The sequence below is a fragment of the Dipteris shenzhenensis genome, chromosome 12 (assembly GCF_047967505.1).
Source record: "Dipteris shenzhenensis isolate YYH24624 ecotype China chromosome 12, Dip_SZ_1.0, whole genome shotgun sequence".
In the NCBI taxonomy this organism is placed as follows: Eukaryota; Viridiplantae; Streptophyta; class Polypodiopsida; order Gleicheniales; family Dipteridaceae; genus Dipteris; species Dipteris shenzhenensis.
In genome coordinates, this window is record NC_141607.1 from 35,909,183 (window position 1) to 35,915,789 (window position 6,607).

At 41.1% G+C, this 6,607-nt stretch overlaps 1 long non-coding RNA gene across 1 annotated transcript; it reads right to left on the minus strand.

Annotated features, from left to right (window-relative positions):
• Positions 1-3,206: 3,206 nt before the first annotated feature.
• On the minus strand, positions 3,207-3,778 carry LOC147896154 (uncharacterized). Its single transcript, XR_015541926.1, has 2 exons — positions 3,743-3,778; positions 3,207-3,638 (listed from the first exon to the last, which is right to left on the minus strand). It is a non-coding gene; the product is annotated as an uncharacterized LOC147896154 (long non-coding RNA).
• Between the last annotated feature and the right edge of the window lie 2,829 nt (positions 3,779-6,607).

A 6,607-nucleotide genomic window follows, 5' to 3' on the forward strand; every position in this document is an offset into this window, starting at 1 on the left:
ACATTGAGAAGAGTGAGTTCTTTAAGACCCAACTCGAATATTTGGGACATGTTATTTCAGCTCAAGGCATCTCTGTGGATCCCAAGAAGGTCGAGGTAATCCGAAACTGGCCTACTCCTAAGAATGTTCATGGTGTCCGCTCTTTTCTCGGATTGGCAAACTTCTACCATACAAAGATCTATCAGTTTTCCGAAATCGCAGCTCCTATATCCGATTTATTAAAAAGCACAATAGTTTTTCAGTGGCTTCCCGAAACTGAGTATAGTTTCCAACAACTCAAGCAAGCACTCACTACCACACCAGTTATGGCTATTGCTGACCCAAACCTTCCATTTGAGGTCATGACCGACGCTTCTAACATCGCTACAGGAGCAGTCTTGATGCAAGAAGGCACAGTTATTGCTTTTGATAGCCATAAACATTCCGATATCCAAACCCGATACCCGGTTTATGATAAGGAGTTTCTTGCTATTGTACATGCTTATCGCTCTTGAAAACATTATCTCATGGAAGCCGACTCGATGGTTAAGACAGACCATCAGTCTCTAAAGTATATCTTTACTCGGCCAGTCATGAACGCTCGACAAGCACGTTGGGTTGAGTTTCTAGCCAACTTTCACATGACCATTGAGTACATTCCAGGACTACGCAATGCAATTGCAGATGCTCTCAGCAGGTCAACTCTAGCATCAACTATGGTAATCTCTACATTATCTGTGGATGTTCCGAATTCATTCAAAGGGAAGTATTTCAATGATAAAGACTTCGGCACAGCAGTACAAGTTCTTTCAAAAGATCAACCTTCGACTTTCGAACAGAAGATTTTCTCATCCTATTCTTATACGGACGACCTTCTGTATTATCAAGATCGCATCTGTGTACCACATGACAAGGATGTTCGACGTCTTTTGTTAAAAGAGCATCATGTAGTTCCTTATGCTACCCATCCAGGCATCAACAAGACTTATAGGTTACTCAGTGCAACATACTAATGGCCTCAGATGAAAAGCGACATCATCAAAATGGTACATCTTGCTTATCTTGTCAACAAATGAAAGAAGCCGACGACTTCCAGCAGAACTTCTTCAACCTCTTCTAGTTCCAACTGAAAGTTGGGAGAGTATTTCCATGGATTTCATTACAACACTACCACGATCCTCCAGAGGTAACTGTCAGATTATGGTAAATGTTGATCGATTGTCCAAAATGGCACACTTTGTTGCTTGCAAAAGAAGTGCACAGGTACCGGACATCGCCAAACTCTTCATACAACACATCTTCCGACACCATGGATTGCCCAAAAATATCATATCCGACAAAGATCCTAAGTTTACCAGTCACTTTTGGATTTCACTGTTCGAATCTTTGGGAATAAATCTACTGTTCAGTTCAGCTTACCACCCAAAATCAGATGGCCAGACTGAAAGAGTCAACCAAGTTCTGGAAGAAATGCTTCGACATTATATTCAGTCACACCTAGCAGCTTGGGAAGAGTATCTACCACTCCTTGAGTTTGCTTATAATAACTCTTTCCATAGTGCCATCAGCATGACTCCATTTCAAGCAGCTTATGGACACACTCCGATTGTACCAATGAATTTTGTACTTCAACATCGAGTGGCCCTAGCTGATCAACTGGTTCAAGAAATGCAAGACATTCTACTCTAAGTCAGGGATCATATGCGAAAAGCGCAAGAGCAGTATCAACGGTCTGCCAACAAACATAGACGTCATCGGGAATTTGACACTGGTGACATGGTGCTATTATTTGTAGCCCCACGTCGCTATAAGACGGTTAAGTCTGTGTTTCCTAAGTTGCGACCAAGATACTATGGACCTTTCCGAATCGTAAAGAAAAATCCACCTTTAAGTTACAAATTGGAATTACCACCATCATGGGGTAAAATCCATCCGACATTTCATATTTCTTGGCTAAAGACGTACATTCCCGGCGATGAAGTAGTTCCTCCTGCAGGTGATTATGCCCCAGAAATCGAAGACGATTATGTTCTCCTTATTCCTGAGCGTATTCTGGACCATCGACAACGAGAGACTCGACATCAACTTGTCACGGAATTGCTTGTTCTTTGACGAGATCTGGATGACTCCGACGCTACATGTCAATCTGATGAAGACTTACAGCAGTACCCTGACATTTTACAGCAGTATTTTCAGAATTTACCGTGATATTTTCCACACCAGTTCATTATCTCCACCAGGGTCTTATTTTGAGTGGGAGGGGATGTCACGATTTGTGACGTATTCCTTTCTCTATATCTTAGACTTATGGATGGTTTGATGAATGGACACTTGTGGAAGGGTATGCCCTTTCGACGGGACACTTCCTATGAGGCACAACCCTTCGCAAGAGAGATTCTATGGAAGAGACACTCCTATTGTAATGTACCCTCTCATCAAGGGTCACACCCTTCACAAGGGGTACACACCTCTTCATGCACATACACTTTGGAGTACACACCTTTTCATGTGTGACTCTTCACTCTCTATATAAGAGAGGCCCAATTGTATGGATGACACACTACAGACACTACAGATACTCAAGCAATACAAATATTCCTTGTTCTCTGCTATTTCAGTCTCCTTTCTGTTCCTTAGCACATTTCTAAATATAGTAAATCTAGGATTTCTTACATCTGCCTCTCTTCATCTCCATCATAACAAGAAGCTTCACACAATTGTATTCTCAGCCCTTCATACAAGAGAGGGGAGAGGCAGTTGCAACCCAATCCTGCATCCCCTAACACTCACTCACACTTGAATGCATATGAGCCGTTAAGTCTTTCGTTTCAGTACATGCTTCTGCATAATCAGATAGCTAATTTGGGTGTAGGGGTGGGGGGGAGGGGGGAGAGAGAGAGAGAGAGAGAGAGAGAGATAGGGAGAGAGAGAGAGAGAGATCCCTTATCAGTTACAACATGTGTTAAGGTGTGATCTAAGAGCAAATATGATCCCTCGGAACCCATCATTCCGCTGTGGGTTTCGCTACAGCAAGCAAGCCTTTATATCTTTGACAAACATTGCTATATGGAAGGACGAATACGATATAGAATTCAGTCAGTATGATGTATCACATAGTGTTACAATTGTCCAATATTACCCAGTGTTACAATTGTCCAATATTACCCACCAAAAACACGGCTAACAACATGTCCTAAAATTTTGAAATAAAAGTACAGAAGAGAACATTCCAATTTCCCACACATTCTAAAGAAAGTTTAGAAGCAGGCAACCCTGTATTTAAGTCAAGCATTAAAATGTATTGCTTGTGATAAACAGGAAATACGACGTAGAATTCAATCAGGATTTTGTATCACATGGTGTACAACTATCAACCTGTCCTATAATTTGAAATCGAACTGCAAAAGAGATTACTTCCAGAAGCAGGCAACCCCATCCACCCGTATTCTAGAGCCTCCAGCAAGGGGATACTTCCTAAATCCTCTTCAACGCACCATCTACTGTCTGACAATGTCTTTCTTTAATTCCTCACCATAGCAGCACTGCAAATTGCACCTTGTCGATTATCGAGCTGCTGTCCCGTTATTGAAACCGTTCACTTGGTTACTCCTCCATGAGTTGTTTGCCCGATAGATGTCCGCGAGCGTTCCTTTGGCTCTCTTTGACAGGTAAGCCGACAGTCAAAGGAATTTCAGGTTGGAAAAGATTCGCAACGCATCTCACTCAAAAAGAAGATCTGATAGCATGTTAGCAGGGAGCTTACCTCGCTGATCCACGCCTACCCTTGCCTCTCAAAATTACCCTTTCAAGCTTGATTAACTAGGTACGTCAACGGTGCAGTCCATGCAGCGCTTTCCTATTCCGCCCATCGCGGGAACGAGGGGGCATAAGACACATCATCTCAAGTTTTACAGTTGCTCGGTTCTAGGTCACATACAAGCACTCGTTCAAGTTAAAGAAGTTCAACTATTAGCTCTACTCCTTGCTCTTCCTTACCTTTTGATGCCTACCGTCCTATCCCTTTCATGACTTAATGCACCTTTATTTTATCACAAGAGGTGGAAAGTCTACTATTTTAGCTTAGAATGCAAATTCTTTGAAGTCCTTTTATACTTATGAGTGAGTGCCAAAAGTTTAATCATTTACTCGTAGGTAGGGTTTGTCATACGAGGTTTTCAGAATTGTACTCTTTTACGTTTTCTCAAGAGTTATGGCTATGTTCCTATTCCCCCCATTCCTTGCACGCAGACGAAGTGTTGTGGATCTGCCTGCTTGCGATGGGTGGAATACGAAAAGTGCTTCATGGACTGCAACTTTGACTTACCAGTTAATCAAGCTGAAAAGAGTGAAATCTCCCTGATATCAATCAAACTGTTGTCCATTAGATAGTAGCAAACTTGACTTTGGTGCATGATAGAAACTTTGACAATGAAGTGATTGACGGAATAATGATTAGGAAGGGACAACTGACTAGCCCTATCGGTGCAAGACCTACTCACAAACTTAAGGAACGGGGTAGGAAAGGAATAATGCTGCCTCACAACTTGAGGAGGTGGTGGAACACAAATTAGATCCTTACTCCCTCAAAATACAACAACAAAGTGAAATGTCAAAGGAAGAAGAAGAACTACAAAGTCTGGAAAAGTGCCATTTGCACAAGTGCTTCAGCAATTGAAGAGGTATGCAACAAAAGGAGTATGTTCTTTCTGGGTTGACCTTTTTAAGAAGCAAGATGGTTTAGTAAAGACTTTGGCCAATATAATATAGCTTCAATGATTTCATTACATTTTCACATTTGCATTAATGCGTCATTCATGGACATCATTTTTCGTCCCACTTCATGACTTTGATAACCAAAAAAAATAACAAATAAACCAGATAATTTTATTATTAATAGTGGACCCATTTCCACAAGTAGTATGCTTATTACTGATTGTAAAAGGCATATTATTGGCAGTAATAGACCTTTAACCGGTAGTAAAAGCCATAATACCACAACTATAGATCAGTCTTTCAACAACAATGCCAACAAAAAGAAATTGAACACATGTTGGCAAACTACTCACACTCAACACGTTGCAAAACAACTTGAATAACAACAAAGCACCAGATCTTGACACATGTATTCCCATACAACATGACTATAGCCACACACCTATTAACCTTTGCACTCGCCAAGAGGTAGGACCCTTACACACACACACACACACACACACACACACACATGGAATCACACACATGACAGGAGACTCTTTATTTAATTTACATACAAGGCATGAAATGAAAGTTGTTCTGAAATTTAAAACTATTTATTTTACATACAAGGCATTTTTATTTTAATATATCAATGTCCCCCATCCCTAATCTACTATCTACACAATATTTGGGATCAACTCATAATGAAAGTCAATCTCCCCCAGCCTGATCCACAAGCAATTTGATCATGGAAGTCGATCTCCCCCATCCTCATCTACTAGTAACGGCCCAACTCTCAAACCCTTAGATCCTATACCCCAATTTTGCTCCCAATGATCCACCACTCGATCCATTATCACTTCTAGTAAAACTGTTCACCTACTTCCTTACACAAAATGCAATGGGAGTTGTCAAAGGACTCATGATATGAGAGCTTCTACCACAATCGCTTATATCTTCTACTTTCTATTGATTTGCTTATCGCTTCTACTGCAATTGTTGCTGGTTGGTAATAGAGCCTTTCTTCTTGCTTGTTTGTGCTACTAATCACTATGAATTATGTGCAACTTTTCTACTTTTTTGACTCAACTTCTTCCCTTGTCGTTGCTTTTCAAGGTCGATCCCCAAGGTCCCTTTGGCAATCTAAGGTCATTATTCCTAAAGAAATGTACACCAAAAGCAATGGCAAATCCTTGCTTCAATGACAAGGAAAAACTAGCAAAATGGAGAGCTTGTCCTAGAATTTGTTTGGTTCTCTCCAGATCCTAGATGATAGGTGAAGGACAAATTGATGTACTGGGATCTAGAGTCCTAAGGTCTAAGGTTGTGAGTGTGTGAACACATAGTGTGCCTGGACAGATGTCAGTAGGTGTGATTGATGATGTGTCAATCCAGTAGGTGTGTGATTGAGACAATCATGGAACTGATTGAGAGATTTGTGGATCTAGATGCTCTACTGGGCTCACATGTGATGTCACTATTGGATGTAACTAGAGCCTTTATATTGGGCCTGTGTCTCATGAATAAACGCTCTCTTTTGCCTCACTTGCTGAATCCTTTTTGCAACTCCAACATGTGGTATTAGAGCTTGTATGATCCTCCTTGAGCTTCTACCAATGTGTGCCACGTGTCATCATCTCCATCTTCTTCAAACTCGCCTTCTTCCTCATCTTCTTCTTCTCTCTTATGCCCATTTTTTCTTTAAGGTTAGTTCTCCTCATCCACAACTTCGTTTGCTCTATCCTTTTAGCTAGAGATACTTCATATTAGGGCAAATCCACACCATGAAGGGCTCGGCCTAATTCAACGTCTTCTACCCAACATTGTCTCTGCAAAAGTCATCGAAATTTTGCTACTTTGTCTTAGTTCTCTCTAATGGAAGTATATCATGCAAAACCCTTCTAGGATCCGCTGGGCGATATCACAAGGAGCC